General features: G+C 39.3%; 1 protein-coding gene across 1 annotated transcript in view; it reads right to left on the bottom strand.

Annotated features, from left to right (window-relative positions):
- cald1a (caldesmon 1a) overlaps positions 1-15,016 on the bottom strand; it is a 96,683-nt gene extending 81,667 nt beyond the window's left edge. Inside the window, exon 1 of the mRNA XM_055006475.1 lies at positions 14,862-15,016. The gene's annotated coding sequence lies outside the window, so the exon portion shown is untranslated. The remainder of the gene's footprint in view (positions 1-14,861) is intronic.
- Between the last annotated feature and the right edge of the window lie 5,724 nt (positions 15,017-20,740).

Genomic DNA, 20,740 nt, shown 5'->3' with positions numbered 1-20,740 from the left:
TAATATATGTGCGGTATTTAAGCCTCCTAATTCCTAAATTTATTAGAATAACACATATCTCAGACAGCCATGAAATTGTAAATAATTGCGCAGTGCTCTATGGAGGCTTCTCTGGTTGCTCTGTTGAGGGTGCTGCGAGCTTTTTTTGTAGCTGATGGCAAAACTGGAAATGAGATTTGGTTCACAAAGCAGCCGCGCTAAATGGGAATAAATCTAAAACCACTGCCACCCGCGGCATTAATCTGTCCACGGGGGTTCAGCCATGCCCTCTGGTTGGAAAATCGTCTCCTCTACCTGAGATGCATGTCTGAACCCCCTCGTAGACATGCACCTACAGACATACCTATTCACCCACCACCCACCTTGTGTTTATGTTCAGAGCTTGAGTGACTGGTATTTCATTTCGGCCTGCCCGGAGCCCTTTTGCACAGTTTGGCTTGGCCGGTGTACCATTACTGGTCATTAAGTCTAACCTGAACTAATAGGGGCCCATTTTCCAAGGTGGTCTCCCAGGTGGCTGTCATAGGAGTGAGTGGCACGGCAGGGCTCTGGGCTTGACTCAGGCTTCATGAAAAATCTGTCAGGACGCAAGCCAGACTCCATCATACATGAGACTCAGACTCTTTGATAACAAGAACCCATTGTTCTACAGGGGGGCGTCTGGGTGTTTTGTTTCTCATTAAGGCAGGCTTAATGAGGCCAGCCAGAATGGGCAAACCCCACCCCATCGCTCATACACACTCCACTGCATCTGTAGCTTCTTCCACGTCTGATCCAATGAACCATCAACAATCCTCCTAAAACCATTTGCTCCCCCGTGATTAAAACCCAAGTCAGGCCAAGAAACACGATATGCTAATTTACCAATCATGACTGACACTGTCTGAATGTCAATGTGTTGACTTCAGTAAAGCTGCACCAATACTTAGTCCACATCATTACTAGAGGAAGCAGAAATATTAACTGCAGTATGGGTGTTTAACAATTAGAAAGTAGCATATACAGCACTAAAACCTGCAAAAATCTTAATTGTGTTCAATCCACCTGCAATTTTTGTTGCATATGTTAGGTTTACATTTAGAAGGGGAAATGATAGGTTCACTATTTATACCAGCAACGATTTTACAACCTAGTTCACATCTTACCATGAAGACACCACTTGGCTCCACACCACCATTGTCTTAGCTGGGATGCTACCTATGCTACATGTGCTGCATACAGTACTGAGTATTGTAAACAATGGAGTCGGAGTGACTTCTTCAACTTCTAAATTACCTAAAGTACACTTTTATTCATTACATTCTCCAAAAAAATTGCATTGAACACAAATGCTGATTTACCTGTGACAGGCCAATATCCGCCAAAAACATTGTTCCACTATAAATTGGGCTTTACTTGCAACTATTGATTATTTTATTTCTATTCATCTGTAGATAATTTTCATGGTTGATTGTTCAAAAAATCTAAAAAAGTGGTGAAAATTTGTCAATACAACTTCCTAGAACCTAAAGTAACATCTGAAAACTGCTTCATTTGTTTGGCAAACAGTCCAAAACCAAAATAATCGCTGGACACCTCCAACTGATTGCTTGCATGTGAAGACGTAATATATCTTTATATAATCTTGTCACTTTATGATTATTATTCTGTATTTAATAAGGATGCTTATAGGTGCCTTCTGTTCATGTCATGCTATTTTCCATTTAAAGACACTGAACATCTAACAGTGATTATGAAGACAAAGCGTCTCTATACGAGCGCATTTTGTCAGACTAAACACTTTACTGCTCCTGTGGCAGATATCTTATTTTAGCATTAAAGTCCTCATATGTTTTAGCTGTGCTCTGCTCCGCTGTGACACGTGTCATCATTAATCAGAAGAGAAGGAGCCATTAGTCTAAATGCGGAGGTAATTAATCCACGCTCACACTCCATTAGATGTCATGCCCAATTTGCGCAGGGAGCTGTGTACTGCACAAATAAGCAGAGACGATGGGACCCACAGCCATTGTTCATGAGTAGCATGGCATTTCAGCATTAGTTCTGGTACTGTCGAGGTGCTAACTTGTATCTCTAAGAACTGAGCAAACGCTGTGCTGCGAATGGTATTGCAGCTAAAATGAATCACCGTCTATGATAAACGATTATAATCATGTGGTTGCTTTTTCACATTGGAAATTTGCGATGTCTGATCAGAGGATAATCGCACGCATATGTATCTCAGTCATAAAAAATGTGACTGGACTTCAGCACTAAAGCCAAACCATAAGCCTCCAACAAGGTTAAACTGCAGTAGGGCATATAGTATGAATCAGCCCTTGGTTTAATAAGTACCATTTGGCTGTCACCTCGGCGGCCGTAGAGCTGCTCTATTACAGTAAAGCCCCTCCAGTACAGAGCTGGGGTTATTCAATAAAAACCTGACTGAGTGTTTCTCCCAATCACCACTGGCAGAGCTCTGATGAGGTAAAGAGCTCGCCTATGCCAGCCTCTGTCCCCACGGAGCAGTGTCTGATTAAAATGGGTTTCTGAGGCCATATTTTTGTTCTCCTTGTCCCCTTGCCAGACCCACGTTACAGAACAGTACAAATTACCTAATGCATACCGAAATGAATCCATGAAAACAGATCTAATCTATAAAGGTAGATAGAAGGGAGTGCTGGGTTTCTGCTTTTTTGATGGTATCCATATCTCAAAGACACAGGAAGAGAATGTTGAAAATGTGCCTAAACATACTCTATGTTTGGTGAGGGAGGAATGGCTTTGGAACAGCTATTCTGCTCCTTTGATCTTCAGCCTTAATCACTTTCACACACATACACCCCCCTCCAACTTATCTTTTAAAACCCCCTCGCTCGCCCCCAACAGGGCAGTGACATGTGAAGTGGAAAGAAATGGCAACATCAGAGTGGCCCACTAGCGTCGGCTTTCCTACTCTGCCGTCCTCTCGCCTCGCTTGTAATACATTCCTGAGCAATCCTCGGAGGCTCATATGTAAATGCCTGAGTATGCTTCTGATTAGGAGGCACAAAGAGTACACTCTATAAATGCACTCTTAAACAATTACCACTGCTCCCAACTGCAGCCCCGACACAGACCTCAGACTGTGCTGCTGCCTGACTGGTCTATTCAGGTGGGAAAGTTGGATGTGGACCATTTGCAACAGTGTGCCTGGTTTGAAGACACGTCTGACTTTAAGAACCAGACCAGGAAAGGTTAGCGAAATATTACACTTAGAATTGAAATCCTACTTTACCACAAGAAAACTGGTTATCAATACTTTTGATGATCAAATATTGATTAAATTCAAGTTGCAATAACCACTATATTATACTGACAATGGAGCAAATCGCTACGCAATTCAGTCATGAACCTACAGAGAATTATCACCCATCTCTACAGTTCCACTAAGCTAAAGAGAATATTTTAGCATCTTTTAGCTCACTGTTTGTGTTTTCTTGAGCACAGCATTGGTTTACTCTTGGGGATCTCATCAGTGAAATTGAGTTTTTCTGGTGAAAAAGCTCTATTGTATATCACCTGGCAAATGCAAATAGCTGACAGACAAAGCTAGCAACTAGCTAATGAACATAATGGAGCCTAAAAAGCCTGATATTTCCTTTTTGACTTGATTGTACAATTTGTACAGAAAAGATGATCGTAGCAACTATTGGTTTATGGGCCCTCATTCTGAAACCTTGAGTATAGTATGTTGGCTATTTTGGTCTTTTTAAATCCTGCAGCATACTCTGCTTTATCATCCATTTGACTCTGAATAACCACAATTTACAAAATGAACGTGATGTTTTTTTTGAAGGAGACTAGCAAACGGGACTATCAACTAGTTAGAAAAACATTGACTGAGGTAACAAATTAAGTCAGAATTATGGCCATTTTCTCATAGACTTCTCTACAATCTGACTATTTTTCCCAACAAGAGGAGTTGCCCCCTGTTGGCCATTAGAAAGAATGCAGGTTAAACTCACTTCAACATTGGTTTCACTTTTTACATTTGGCAGCTAGGCCCATCTTTAAACACAAATTGTGGTTGGTTTTAGGGATGTTAATGATTAACCAATAATCAATTTAATGCTGTTAATAAGTGTACCAAATAAAAATATACAGCAACCATGAGAAAGTGTCCTGTGACGCTTAATGGCTACCAGCCAGCGCTACTTCTTTATCGCTTCAACCTAGTGGGTAACTTGATTGTGCCACACACGATATGAGATATGCCAGCAGACCAGTATATGTTATGTGACCCCAATAAGTATTGAGATGATGTCTGTGAATTAATTTTGTGTTAATGATTTATCAAGTATTGGTTAAGGAGGCTATCGGTTAATGTAAATTTAGAAAATTTGCATCCATAGTTAGTCAAGACCAAAAACAGAGCTAAAAACAGTTAAAATTGAACTAACATTAAACAAGTTGCCATGGACACAACTCCAAATCAATGTCAAAGTTGCGTTTTGTCTGCAAAACGTGTACTTTTTGCTAACAACTGTCTAAGTATGGTCAAAAGAACAACTAATGCAGGTTTAAGCAAGTGTTAAATATTTAATGGTTCCACTTCCTCAAATGTGAGGACTTTCTCTATTTTTTCCCAGTTTTTCACTGTTGTAAAATGAATTTCACTGACTCCTGGAACTTGTCAAGAAGATTTCATGGCAAAAAATAGTTGTTAGTTGCAGCCTTAAATATCAAAAAATCTTAAAAAAAATTAAATTAACAAAAAAAGACATTTCAAAACTAATAGACGTTCACTTTGTCATGGTTGCAGTTTCTTGTTGTCTGTGTTGCACTTTCAAATCCTAAATCCAATCCACAGTTCCAGTCACTCAAAATTAAATTAAAACATCATCAACAAAAGTCAAATTTCAAAATAAATGACTCTAATTTTATAATAAAACAGATAAAATATGGATAGAAAATAAAATGGAATGAAGATCCATAATAGGTTTAGATTCTGTGCTTTCCTCTGCTGTCAGATGTCACTAAACTCAGGTTGAAATAACTCAGAGTTCCTTTAGAACAAAACTTTCAAAAAATGAACTGCTAAATGTTCATTTCCACTTTATTAACCAACATCAGTTCTGATCTTAACCGCCAAATATTCATTTCCTGGATTTTAACCTTTTAAATTCCAGTCAGTTTACATAATGCTGCTGTTAATATTTTTTATGACAAAGCACAAAAATGAATTATTTTCTGTAGAGTGAAACTGTATTTCTTTCAATAATATCAAAATCTGAGATATGCTAATAATCATCAAAAACATTAGTTCTGATTCATTATTATTCTCTTTCAGATGTGTCAGAAAAAAAACTGCGAAAATTTGTTTGAAGTGCCTCAAAATATTTTCAAAATGCCCCCAAAATGGTTCACAATTATTTAAACTTTGTGACATTAAACTTGGCAAACATATGAAAAACTAAAAATAAATGAAAACCTATCAAAATGTCTAATAATTTCCATAAAATGCCTTAAAGTTCCTCTAGAATGCTTAAAAAATGTTCAAAATGTCTCAACGTTTGCTCCAAAGCTATCAAACTTTGTTCAAAATGACTCCAAAATTACAGGTAATGCCTCAAAACTTCTTCAAAATGCCTCAAACCGTATCCCAAATGCATCAAAATGTGCTCTAAAGGATTGAAAATGAGTTTAAAGTGCCTCAAAATATTTTCAAAATGCCCTCAAAATGGTTCACAATGAATTAAGCTTCATGACATTAAAATTGGTAAACATATGAAAAACTAAAAATAAAGCTTCCCTATTCTATCCTTTTTTATTTTGTAAAAAAATTTAATTTGTCTTCGAGGACTGAAAACCTATCAAAAATGTCTAATAATTTCCACAAAATGCCTTAAAATTTGTCTGGAATGCTTAAAAAACTTGTTCAAAATGTCTCAAAATTTGCTCCAAAGCGGTCAAGATTTGTTCAAAATGCTGGGATTCACCGCTGAACCCTCTGGAGGTGTCATGGGTCTATCAGCAAAACACCGAGCAAGGAAGGCGCCCACTTGATAACCCAGAGGATGTCCTCACCCACTGGACCATCTCACAGAGTCTTCGGTGTCTCATGTATGCAACAAGGAATATAAACATCTAGTCCTACACAACAGATCTGTCCAAGAAAAAAGTTGTTTTTCCATGATCCATGTGTTGCACAGTACAACTACCACATGAGATCATGGAGATGGTACCTCTACCTGTTCTGGCAAACCCTCATGTTAGGTCTTGTCAGTGCATGGCTGATCTACCGTGATATTAAACTACTTGGTTTCCAAAACCCTCTGAAACAAAGAAACTTCCAGGCAGAAGTTACCATGAGGCTGATTCTGGTGCGTTCACAATGAGGTCGCCCAACATTTAACGCCAGATCTCGTTCACCACCACCACCAATCAAGAGAGTTCGTGTTGGAGTTCCAGATGTTCTCACTGATAGCATTGGACACTGGCCTGTGAAACATGAAATGTGATGTCCGACTTTGTGTCATTGAGGAAAGAATTAGTTTCAAATGCTACCATACAGCCTAGACTAACGGAAGAACTGAAAAGAATAGTTCAGACATGGGGTGGACAAGACAAATGTTCAGGTTCCCTTCAGTGTTTGCTTTTTGCACTATGTCTTAGGTTTGCTGTATATATGTGTTCTTCAGTTTTCACAGCAACAGCATATTATTGACAAGACCTCTAATATAGGGCTGTTCTACTGTTTTATTGTTCAGTTTGCACATTTTTGTGTTGTAAAACAAATTTGAATAATAATTTGTTGCTACACCTTATTAACAAAGAGGCCATTTTGATTTATATTGTGGAAATGCAAATGAAAAAGCAACTCTGTAATTCTAAAGAAAAAACTGTCGAGTGGATTTATTTTCAAATAACATATATAATCTATATAAATTTCCTGTAAATGCCCATATATGTAACATTACCGATCTTTGACACTAGGGGGTATTTTTTTCAAGATACGATCAAGAATGTGTTTTATGCGGTCCATCTGGTCTGTTACATATCTCACATAATTTTCCCTTGAAGAAAAATGGGTCAAAAAAATAAATCTTCCCGATTTGATCCTTATTTATTCTGTAAAAAAGTTTTAAAATTGTCATCAAGAACTGGAAGCCTATCAAAAACATCTAATAATTTCCACAAAATGCCTTAAAGTTTGTCTATAAAAACTTGTTCAAAATGCCTGAACATGTGCTCCACATTACTAAGAAATTAAGAATAATTGAAAAAAATCCAAAATTCCTCAAAGTTTGTTTAAAATTACTCAAAAAAATCTGCAAAAAAGCCTCCGGCTTCCTGTGGGTGAAGCCTGTGCTGTTGGACTGTGTCATCAAGGGCAGCTGTATGATGTCATGTGATGATGTCACAATGCACATGCTCAGACCTGAGCATATGCATTGTGACATCACTTGGCCAAGTGATGTCACAGAGATACTGCAGCTTATAAATGTCGGTGTGCAGATTCCATCTCAGCTGAATTTCAAGACACCAAAGAACGATGGACCAACCACAATTACAGATGAACGACACTAGCAGTGAAGGATCATCCTCATCGATCAGGTCAGACGTCTTCATGGACGACACCGTCTCCATGTCCCAACCAGACGTCATAACCATCGTGTGGAAGCATCTGGACAAGTTCTCAGACCAGCAGTGGGACCTGATCCAAGCAGGGATCATTGACTCCGACACACTAGCTGTACTGTCTGACGTGCTGACCGCCGTCACAGAAGAGCTTTCCAAGGATGTCTTTAAAACTGTCACCCTCATCATGACCAAGCGCAGCAAAGGATTGCTGCTCAACAGCAACATCTTGGACCTCCACCTGGGAGACTCCCTGACCGACAGCCTTGCCGAGTGTCTGGGCGTCCAGATAGACAAACATGTGTCCGATCCGGTGCTGACAGAGCTGGTGGAGGGAGTAATCTGTCAGAGGGTCAACTCTGCCATTTTTCAAGCAATCAACAGGGATTTCTTCCCACCAGAAGCTTCTGTTCATATGAGAAGCACTACATACAACACACAAATTCATGAGCGCATAGTGGCTCAAGCTGCAGAGTTTCTGAAGAAGAATGCAGCTATTCTGAACGAACCACACCCTGAATCCGACTACTCTGTTGCAAGCACCGACAGCACCTTATCCAATATCTCGACGTCCTCAACAACAGAGTCTGTGATTGGGGTTCTCAACAAATGGGGCTCGCAAGCATCGTCTGAAGAGGATGTGAGGGTGAACAGTCCAACTAGAAGCATTGATGAGATTCTAAAGACTCTTGGGCATAATGAGAATCCTGAAGCTGAAGATGCTGCAAAGATCTTGAGCGGACTTGAAGAAAACATCACAGAACCGGAGTTCCCTGCAGCCAAACATCCTCCAACACGCTATATAGCTTCTGAATCCATCTACAGCGATGACGACAGTTTAGAATTCAATCTACCGGCTTTACCCGTCAAGTCCTCAAAGTCTCTCAACAGCTTGGAATCAGCCGATGATCGCATCTCTGCTTCAGAATCTGAGACTGCCGGAACAACCGCAGTGTCCCAAGAACTCACTGATGCTGTGAGCACTCTGCTGCTGAAGGTGTTGACAGCAGTCCTTCATAAATCCAAAGAGTCGGTCACCATGAAGGACTTGTGGCCCATCCTGAAGCGCATGATGGACGTGCCGCTGGACAACATAAACGTCTCTGCAGACAAAATAAGAAAAAAGAAGGAGAAAATAGCCAAGTCCATGGTGAAAGACCTCCACATGGTGTTTGGATCTACAGCACACATGCTGGAATCAGCAATGAATCCAGAAGATGAATATTTTGATAATGCTGTGCTGACGATCTTGAAAATCAACCTGAAAATCGTCCCCCGTCCACATATTATGAAGTCTGCAGCTTCCAGGTTCTTCTCAGCGGTGGGAAAAGCCCTGATGAAACCCTTCAAGTGTTGCATCAAACCTTCATCGTCTGTCCTTCAAGATGAATGAAGAATTAGATTAACAACGTTAACAACAGATGAATAATTAGTTTAACAACATCAACATGTTGTCTTGAGAAATGTCTCCACTTTAAAACAGACGTCAAACCAAAACTTTAAAAACAAAGAAAACACAAATGTAAATTTATAAAACTAAAAACTGTAAAAAATTTAATAAAGAGTAAGAAGCACAAATTAAAAAAAAAACAAAAGAAAATTAAAAAGGCTGATAAGCTGTGAGACCATGTGACAACTCAGCATTCTCTTCAGATTTTACACTAAGTCTTAAAGTACACGTTTAAATACTTAAAACTTGGTTGGAATTAGAAACAGCTATGAAGTCAGTCCAAAGACTGACAGGACTACAGTAGAAGTCTGACTCATGTGAATACCCATGTAAGGACAGAGTGATTGTTTTATATGTATGAGGTAATTCCTCACTTCCATTATTACCACATATGCTGATCTTGCCAGTTCTCACTCCCAGGATGGCAGCCATCCAACGTGGACTCTCCAAGCTGTCCCTCACATTCGCCATACACACTTCAGCACATAAAGCACCTCCATAGCCACGAGTATAAATCCAGCAGGCCTATAACTGACCTGCACACTGCCCTGTCTGTTTCCCCCCATGCGATTCATAGAGCGGTTAACCTTGCTAACTGTGTAAACACATGACCTCACTGGTCATGTGTTCGCGCTGAATGGTATTTTTCACACACTCCTCCGGGATTTACATCACCTTATTACCTCCACATTCCCTTAATTCCCGATTACCCTAAAATATGGGACAGGCTCTTGATTACCTATGTTTGTTTAGTTCTCTTTGGGAGGAAGAGCTGCGAGCAGAAGGGAGAAAAGAGGAGGAGGAGGAGGATTGGGGAGGTGAAGAGAGGACAGAGGGGGAAAAGAATGGAAAGTTGGCAAAGGAGAAGAAGTTGGGCGAAGTGACAATGAACGTTATAGTAATCATTTCTGTTCGGGAGAAAAGCGCTGAGGTCGAATAGATTGGTGTCGGAGGAAAGAAAAGAGGCGAAGGGGAAAGTTAATGTAGCTGTTAGGAGGGAGACATGTAAGGTGGTTTTCTCTGCCACAGGGACACACTGAGCACGTCTGAGGTCCCAGTGGGAGGACGCCGAAGGAAAACACAAGGCCAATCAGCTAACAGAGACATTTCCTGTGCTTGTTTTATCAGATGAGAAGAAGTCCAAAGGCTAAATGTCCCCTCTCAACAAGGTTGTACACTTCTCAGAATAACCCGCTTTGGGGAACGAAGGGGAGAACATGCATCTTTGTAGGATGACATCAGAAGCGCTGCTTAGGAGCACTGACCTCACTCTCACACAATCAATCATCCACAAAAACCCCATGAAATGTGGACCACGTGAGCAAGAGGGGAGGTTTTACCTTTTAAGATATAAACCAAAGCTGCCTCGTGAATTAAATCATCTCCTACTAAAAAAAAAAAAAAAAAAAGAAGATTTAGTAAGAACGAAAGGAATACAATGTGCTTTTTTTTTTTTATATAACTATGAAACTTCTGGCAGAGCTAGGCATCTGGCAACTAGCAGATGGCGGACCAACGTGCCAATTACCAACACTGTCATGTCATGCCGCCTATTAGGCAACCTGGCCTTGAGTGATCACACTTTAAAGTCAGAAAGCGATACGAGGGAGAGGTTGATCTAACAAACCCTCTTCATCAGAGTGTGACTAAAGCCTAGAGGAATTCAAACACAGGTCTTTTGTGCCCACATGACTGCTTCAGACAGGAGAATCAAAGTTTGGAAAGAAAGGAAGGAAAGATCCTGGGAGGGAGGGGTCATTATGAAATTCTTCATACACGTATTGAATCTGTGGCTTGAAAATAACTATGTTGGTGCAGTTTGATTGAATAAGGCTTAATTTGGTGGTGAATCTATTATAGGCCAGGGAGGGGGAAAAAAAGAGGAGAGCAAGCATTCTCCATCACCCAAGAGAATACCAGAGTCTAATTGTGCAGAGAACCAACGCCAGAACATCCAAGTACACCGTGCTCCCCCTAAATAACTGTTCCATGTCTTCTTGGCTGCAGAATGAGGAACAACAAACAGAATATAAAGCTAAATTAGACAGGGACATTTCATGCTATGAGAGGGTTTCCTTTCCAGCCTGTTGAATTTATATATCACAAATATCTTCTGCATAAATAAACTTCCGCTAAGATTTCATGCCCCCGTGTGGCTTCATAAACAATTAAGCAGCTCGACTAGTTTTTGCCCACCACTTGCTGACTGTCGATACTCAGTGAAAGAGTTAAGAATTCTCCTCCAGCCCGACATCTGCCCGTCCGTCCAAGCTCACCATATTATACAACTTAGTGTGCGGTTCTGGATGCAGCGCATTCAAATTACATGCTATCAAATTCAAAGGCAAAGGGGGGAACAGAACTAGTACGATGTGGGGCTCGAGTCCAGGGCCAAAGTCCCATGAGCCTTAGCTGCACGTCAATCACAATCACTTCAAATGAGCTGAACCCTGTCCTACTCCTGCTGTTGTCCAGAAGACACAAACCTAAAACCCAAACGGACTTTATTCCAAGTGAGTGGTGCACACTGATGACAAGGACACCATTGATGAAACAGAAAGCACTCATTTGGCCTGTGGTTCTTGCAGGCATGGTGGGGCTGCGTCTCTATCTCCAACCATATTCTTACAACAAACAAATCTGCATGAAATTAAACCAGCGGGCAAAGAGACTTGAGCACAGGAAACATGCTTGACATAGTTTCAGTGGTCCGTTATGAGAAGAAACCAGAAAATAGCCCTGGCACCTGCTGTGCAGAAACAATGTATGTTTGGACTGACATGGCGGCTTGTGATCACTGGAAACTGAACCACATTTGGAAAACCTTAGCGCCGAACACAGCATAGGTAAACATCTATTCAAAAAAGAACAGAATGGCCTGATCATTTGTGTTAGAAAATTCCCTCTGCCAGTTTTCCATTCTATTCAAGTTCAATTCGCCACTTGGTTGGCTGCCTTCGCTCAGTGGTGGTAAGAAACTATTGCCTTGCAAGGAAACTCTGGATTCTTGCTTTGGAACTTGATACTGTGGTGGAATATGAGTATCTAGCATCAAACTATAACAAAGCACCCACATACACTACATTGCATGCGTATAAACACATAGCTGTACGTGCTTCATGCTTTAGCAATTGTTGATTGTGATGAGAGTGAGGCACAATAACCACCCAATCCAAAATCTAACTTTAATCAGTGAGAGAAAAGAGAGATGGGATGGAAAAGGAGATGGAGAGAAGAGGAGGGAGCCAGCATACAGTAACTAGAGGCCTTCACCGCACTGTGCAGCCCAGAGCCAGACTCCGGAAATGCATGGCAATGTTCCCTACATCCTGCCCGCCCAGCCCTAACCCTGGCCCTGGCTCTCGCCCCACACTGCCAAACCCCTGTTATCACTGTGTGCAATTACCTCCAGATTCCTCTGCACCCATATCATATCATGCCAATTATAAAATCCCCTTCTAAATACAAAGCACTACATGCATTTTAGTGTAAAGCCTGCAGTTTTATGCCCATTACAGCCAAGAAAGAACAGTGTGAGAGTTTACTTCTGTGTGAATATGCATGCAAAACCAGAGCAGGGGGTACTTGTGCAGTTGCCAGTGAGCTCCTGTAAAAACAGAGCAGCTCCACTAATTTAAAAAAAATAGAAATTATTTTTATTATACACAAATATTGAGTCAAATGCAGTGGACACTACACTACACTGCCAATGTTTAGTAACAGCTAGAGAGCAGAGGAGTTTAAACTTCAAATTCATAAGTTGTTAAAGTACTGGCAAAGTCAAAAGTCAAAGACAAATGGTTAAAATACTTAACTAAAAACGATGTGTAAATATTTGAACAGTGAGCTTATGAGTCATGGATAAATTGTTTAGGCTGTTTGTATAAAGTAACAGATAATAATAACAATATGTAAACGTTTGTCTTTTTACAAAGCATAATGCACAAACACATGCTTGGGGTAATTTATAAATGGTGTCATCCCAGAGTTTTCCCACCAGAGCTGCCAGTGGCCATTGTTTGCCATACTCTCACCGTCTGCAGCACATGTAGCAGAGTGCATGTGACTCCATATCACAGCTGAATCAGCAGTGATATGGAGTCAAGCAGTGTTTTTCCCATTAGTTGCTAACCAGTTTGAAAAATACATTATTGGAAAGCCAGTAAACCACAAACCTATCATTTTCTCTTTTAAATACACCTCTAACACATACAAAGTATATCGGCAAACACTGATACCATCATTTTTTAGTCCCCTTTAAATCAGGATTTTCATTTGCCCCAAAGATCAGTCTCAAATGGTTAGCTAAAGGTATTGGAGAAATAGTCTGCTAAAAATAAAGAATAAATAGTTGAAACTGTTAGCTGAAAACAATGGATACCTAGCTGACATATGAAGTTAAATGGATAAACAGTTGGAATAGTTACCTAAAAGTAATGGATAAATTGCTGAAATAGGCAAGTAAAAGTAATGGATAAACAACGCAAATTTGTAGCTGAAACTATCAGATAGTTAGCTACAAGTATTGAATGAATAGTTTAAATTGCTAAATAAATAAGATAAATCCCTTGAACAAACTTATCAACTGTATAAAGAAATACTCCACTTACATAATGAATTCTGTTAAATCTCATCTGTTTTAGAAACAAATAAGAAGAGCACAATGGGAACATGAACCACAAATGAACTAGTACTCAGGGTACTGTGACTGGACTGTGGGGGTACAAAACCCTGGAAACCACAGTACTGGGAGACTGTTATTCACTGCATTCCAGAGGCTATTCCAATCATCTGTCACCAGGTCGGGCCTGCACCTTAAAAGGAGCGGATGGCATTCTCCACGTGTTTTCCAAACACTGCACATCTTATCAGATACAGTTTCATGGACAATTACTGCGCTGTCTCCGGCCTGAAAGCATTCAAAAAGAAAACCTACACATCTGCTGCTAGCCTCCACCCTCCTCCATTGGCCATGCTTCCATTTCACAGATACCACCATGTAATAAAGATCAAAAGAATTTATGCCCAACTCAAGCACAATGAGACATGAAGAGAGGCTCTTTTTTTTTTTTTGCCTCAGGGGTGGTGGGATTGCGAAGAATGGGATACCTTGAAAGGATGAGATTCATCAGGCCTCTGTTAAGACTGCCCTGTGGCTTTGTCTGCAGGAGATGCTGGATGTGTTTAAGGTTCATACACCAAAAAACACAATCGCCTTCTGTATCCCAGCATGATCATGTGGTCAGATTTGATCTTTGAGGGGCATGTGGTGTGCTGGCAACCATATGGGGCTCATCCTTACCTAGATGGCTGCACACTTTCCACTAAATCAACAGGTTTGGGCACATTCTGCAAGTATGGGCACGTTTTTCTTTCTTTTTTTAGAATTTGGAAGAATCTGCTGATAGAAAATTAGATGAAAAAAAACCCCAAATGCTCCTGAGGTTAGAGTCTTGGAGACATCCCCTCCTCCTCCTCCTCCTCCTATGTGCCTTCATACTTTGTGCGATAAGAATCAGCGCGCATTAGAAAGATGGATTTTTACTTTACGCACGGTTTAAAAAGAAAACAACAAAAAAAGAGCACAAGATAAAGTGTAAAGTCCTGCAATCTCGACTTTCTTTTGCTTTAAACTCTTGCACAAAAGAGGGAGCGGCTTGCAGCCAAGACACTCCGGAAAAAAAGTCGGATCTGCAGCCCATGCGCACAGCCGCGATCCAGTCAAATTACGCACCGTGGTTCGCAGCATCCTGAAACTTTTCACCCGCAAAAACAGGTTTGAGTTAAGTTTTTTTTTCTCTGCGCTTACCTGTGGATCTCAAAGTAGAGCTCTAGAGTCGAGTAGAGAACAGAGGAGAGGAGAGGGAGCCAGTCTGCAGTCGGTCCTCCACTACACTCAATGATAAAACCAAAGTGAATACCCCGTTCAAGCCCCTCCCTTTAAGACACAATCTCACATCTACTCTTTGGCTCTCGGCTTGTCCTCTCCAGTCTGCTGCTCTGTAGCGCCAAGCCGCCGCAGACACAAAGTCCAGAATAAAATCTGTCAGCTCTGAGCAGGATTTGTGCAAAACTACAAATATCCATCCATTATAAGGTACACAATGTGCTACTTGATAAAACTGGGCTTGTAGCACATTGTCTACCTTACAACGATGGGAAAGAGGCACCGTTTATGTTTTGACAACCTATATCTGATGAGTTATTGATGCTGGAAGCCCGAATCTGTGAATATCTTTCCAACTTTACTGAACTTGGGGCCACTACCACCTAAGGAGTGATATATTTAATTTTGAAAAAAACATTTAGCCATACTTAAAGCTTTAAGTGCTTTATTAACACGGAACTAAGAATTTTGTATTGTTTTATTATCACAGGTTCTGTCTGAAAGGAGGTGGCATCATTTTAAACAGTGAAATCAAACTAACAAAATGTAATGACCAACCAGTGAGTAATACTGGATTCTGCAAAAACATAAACAACTTTTTTAAAAATCTAAATCTTATCTTAACACAGTTAATGTATTAACTTATTTATGTGTATATGCATGTATTTATTGATTTATTTAGTACTGTTAGCATATCAGAGTTCTGAGTTTTTCTTTAGATAGGCAAAGGCCATCTATTGATTACATATAGGCTATTATATAAATGTTTATTAAAAACTAAAAGGCATTAAAAAATACTAAACAACTTAGGCATTTATTGAGTCACTAAAATACTGTAGAGTCTAAGACCACATCAGCATGATTATAAGCATCCTCTGGTAAATTAACAACCAGATACTGATGTCTCTCACCATATGGACTTCAGGAGATGATTAGATGATGATAAACTGTGACCTGCTGGTTGGGTTCTCTCTGTTCTCATGTTTCTTACATGTTGGTCTCCTGATGCTGCCTTACTTCAGTTAATCCATGAGCAACAGAAAACACAGTTTGCCTTTTACCCACTGCCAGGGGTTCGAGTCTTCCCACTCACGTCTGTACATTTGCAAACGTTTTTGCTTCTGTGGACGTGGTGGAGTTTCGGGTGTAAACATTTTTAAACACGCAGGTGCAGCGTGATCTGCTGGACCTGGCATCGGGTCCTCGCTACGTGGGTCCTACGATGTTTAAATTGGCTGCCCTTAATATTTCCTGTGTTTTATTTTGTTCCTTATGCAGTTTTGATGAGTATCTGACAGACGTATACGGGGCGTTTATGAAAATACGGAACAATTTGCGTCCCGTATTGATTCAATACAGGACGCGACAATTAATTGTCAAATAAAGGACGATTCCGTATTTTGAGGGACGGGTGGCAACCCTATTAACAAGTGACATTTCAGCAGATAGAGGGACTTGTTTTCAGACAATGCATCTTTAATATCTTGTTAAGTCAAACAATCTTGAAATTATCTTGTTTTGAGTTGAATTTTACAAGAAAACTCAATTTTGACCCGCAGGACGACAAAAGTTTGAAAAGTTTGAAAATGTGGAGAAAAAAAAATTCACTGTGAAATTTCTGATGTCCACATTTTCAACATTGTTGGGAAATCTTTGCACATTTTTTGCTGGAAAGAAAGAAATGTTAAAAATGCTTTTTAAGAACATTTACACAAAAAAAAATCAACCAAAATCCAACAAATTTCGCTGGATTTTGGTTGATTTTTCTGTGAATGTTCTTAAAGAAAATATTAGAAGTTTTACTGATATATATGTAATCACTCTAGATATTTTTAGGATTTTTTTGGAAGATTTTTACTCGTTTTTTGAAAATATTTACAAGAATTTTCTTGCCAAATTTGTTTTGAGGGAGACTTTTAAGGAATTGTTGGAATTTTCTTCCTGAAGGTTTTGCAAATTTTCAGAAATTTGTGGAATTTTTTTGCTGATTTTTTGGATTTTTTTCAGACAAGGAAACAATATTTTTTGGTGCCTGTAAATGAGGACAGCAGAAGGGTTAATACATCTCAAATTAGGAGGTTATATGAAAGCGAAATTCTATTTTTGAATGAAAAACTGCTTCTGTATTTTTTAGTATATCTGCCCTATTGTTTATTTTCTAAGCTTGACAATCCGGTAAAATATAGCTTAAAATAAGTTTCCCAAGCTAATTTTAAGATCTCTCCCCTACTGAGGGGCAATGCGACTATCTGCATAGCAACTGGCTAACCATTCAATAGTTGTTGAGACCAGAAATGCAGCTAGCATGGACACAGAGAGGAAGGACAAATGTAATTTCTTGCTACCCTGATGGTACGAAACTGTCCTGTGATGTAGCCCACCTGTCACTAAAAGTGGCCAATTATGCATAATTTCAAGCTTGAATACAATTTAAACAGTAGAGTTACATAAAAATTCACCTCGTGTACAGTTGTCATGAATGGGAAAGTTAGCTACAGAGAGACAAACTGCTGTTTGCCGCAGGCTGTAAACATGGTTATTTCTGTTGTAAAGCTGGACATTGTAGCTGAGTCACAGAATTTTGTGTTTTTGTTTTTTACGAAATAAAGTTAAAACAAATGCTTTTTTAAGGCCTAAATTTTAAATGAGACGTAAAACAATTTGGTTATGTTTTCAGAGGGAACAGGATGCCACACATGACTCGTTCAATAACCACTGGAAAGTTGAAAATCTTCTGTTTTGATTGTTTCTGACACTGATAAATGGTGTAATTTAAAATTCATAAAGCATCTTGCAAACCTGCCGGCAGATTTTGGGATTTAGATGGTTGAACACGCATCTAGGTTTTTCCATGATATGGATATTTAGTATTTGGGCAAACATGTGCTTAGCTCTGTCATAAAGTGGATCTACCTCATGTATGACACACTGTGGCTTCTGTACATCACATGCTTGTGTTTCACTACAGCAGGGCCATTCTAGACATCCCAAGGTCAAACCAAGCAACCCAACATCACTTACACAACAACAGCAAAGAACTAACTTGATTTATTCAGATAACCCATCGATCTGATGTGGCGAGAAAATAGTCATATTTTTGTATTTAAGGCGTAAAATTTAAATAAACACTGAAATCTTTGTGAAGGTTATTGTTTTTTTAACAACAGAATCCCCTAACGTTGCTAAGTCCCTGAAATCTAGAAAAAAACAACAATACACTACCAGAGTGTCCTCAATAAAAAACTACAGCTATGGCTTTATTTCCAGCATCATTTCTTCTCCAACACGTTGATCATGCATCAAACAGCAATTGCTTTGAGAGTTTACAGTATTTTAAGATGAAGGATATTGATCAAAGTGTAGTTTCATGATTGATTCCATCCACCCAAAGCACCTCTGCTATTTGCGACCTTCTGTCAGCAATTTTGCTAAAGGGTACAGGGAGTTAGGAGGTGACAAAAACAATAGCTGCAGTGTTCTACTTTCTACTGTGAAACAGCAGCATGCACACAGTGGCCTGCTTTGTCTTCCCCTTTTAAAACAATGATGCTCAGAACAAAGAACGAACTTAAGAGCATTAGGCCACTGGTGCAGAAATGAGCACCATATGCGCTGGTGCTCTTTTGCATGTGTTTTTTTATGATAAAGAGGAATAAATGCGGTCTGTTGATTGTGTGCACGTGAAAATGCAATTGTATGCAAGTGTGTTGTGTTTGCCGTAAGTGTGTCTGACATAATGACATGTGCATGAGGAGAGACAAAGACGGGGAGGCGGGAGTTCGAACGCCGTCCCGCTCAACAAATCTCAAAAGCTGTTTATCTTCATTCCTTTGAAAAATAATGTATTTTGAGATAAACCTGTCATTCTTCATCTTGCATGTTTCTTTTAGACTTTTATTCCAGTTTTCACTCAACATCTTGGCCTCAGAAACCCCCATTACCCCCATGCAGAATCACTTCATGGCAGGATTTGATTGCCAAAAATGATGCTGAGGCTGGCGCATGTTTGTAGTTAGTACAATGCCCTTCCACTCAGGGCCGACGCTCTCCTGCTATATTTACATCATGAGCTCAGGTGTTTACCTCAGACACACACTGCAGTTTATGGTCAGCCTCCTCAGGGCTCCGGCCTTGTATGAGTGTATGTGGGATTTAGCAGCGAGCCTTTGTGATTGAAAAGAGGAGCCTTACTGCAAATAAATTACATGACCCACAATGTAAAACAATAATAATTTAGCAGAAGTTTTCTCTTCTATTTTACATGTTTTTTTGCCATAAGTTTGACATCTACATTTTTTATTTTTATTTATATATATATATATATATATATATATATATATATATATATATATATATATATATATATATATATATATATATATATATATATATATAGGAAATAGTTTTTTGTTTTTTTTACATGAACATGCTCAAAATAAAAGAGACAAAATACATTTTTTGGGGGCTGATTTATATTAATACCAATACAAATTTACGAATATTTCCTTTAAAAAAACATAGATCAAACTGTTCAATTCCAGTTTTAAAAAGATACTTTCTATTTAAATTAAGATACAATTAGTGACAACAGAAAACTAAGCACTGCTTCTGGAATTTTACATAGATTTGTTGGTTAAACAAACAATTTTTTTGTGTATATTTTCCACAAATTTCACAATAAAAATGTAGAAATGGAAATTTATTTCTGTAAATATATGTAAATTTATAATATATATTAGCTGGTGCTTATTATATTAGCACCAGCTGAGGTTGCATTGAACATATAGTTACTGATGAAGAAGGAAAACATTACGGCTTTCGGCTGTTTTGCTTTCTGTGAGCAGTTTGTAGCTGCTGTCAGGGATTCACAGATCTTTGCAGCCTCAGGCCAGAGAGCCTCACATTGGCTAATTTATCTGACATATATACCTTCAAAATGTTACATCAGGTGAAACACCTCAGAAGTAATTATGAAGGTTTTACCACCACATTGCTTGAAACGAAACTTTGACATCTTCCCCATTTCATCATGTTGTTCTAAATGAGATGAAAGAGTGTGTTGCCATGTTGCATAAAACTGACTTTATAGGTGAAGATGGGGTTTGCCTTTAGAGCTACATTCGGTTGTAGAAAAGTGCTATTGTTAATGATAGGCAATCAGGATCACCCTGTGTAAGAATAAAGACATGGCATCAATGTCTGACATCAACTTGAAATGGATTAACTTCTACTGCAGCCCTCCTCTGACTCTGTATACATGATGGATGATTGGTATCTCTGATGTCTCTGTGGCTAAGCTGGTCGATGTGCATACCAAATACCTGTGGTATCCTGGGTAAAAGTCCAGCACTTTTATCATTCCAATCGCTCCGCTTTTCCTTCCTGTGTCTCTCTGCTGTGTACTATCAAAAAAATGCAAACAAAGGATGGACTCCTGCAGTGGCAAGCATCTGGATTATTTCCCTGGTGCATGGTTCATGTTTGATTTAATACTGACTTCAGGTCTGCAATATTCTGCGGACAAACACAAAGATTATCATGACAATATCACATTAAAGGCTCCATCTGTGGTGCAAACTCACAACCAAAAGACCTGGTTTGGGTCTGTTAAAATCTATAAAATGTTTCTGCACAGGTCATAGTAAATTAAATGGATCCGGCCAATGAAATGTATAGAGATTATCTGCCTTGCTGATGATTAAGAATCTGTAAAGCTATTTATCAGTTTTATTGTTTGTTTCCTAATTAGCACTAAGCTAAAGCCGACTGAGTTTTTGAAGTATTCTGTCATTAAACGAATT

The sequence above is a fragment of the Amphiprion ocellaris genome, chromosome 21 (genome assembly GCF_022539595.1).
Source record: "Amphiprion ocellaris isolate individual 3 ecotype Okinawa chromosome 21, ASM2253959v1, whole genome shotgun sequence".
NCBI classification, from domain to species: domain Eukaryota; kingdom Metazoa; phylum Chordata; class Actinopteri; family Pomacentridae; genus Amphiprion; species Amphiprion ocellaris.
The sequence above is the reverse complement of the archived record's forward strand: the minus strand, read 5'-3'. Positions and strand labels throughout refer to the sequence as shown.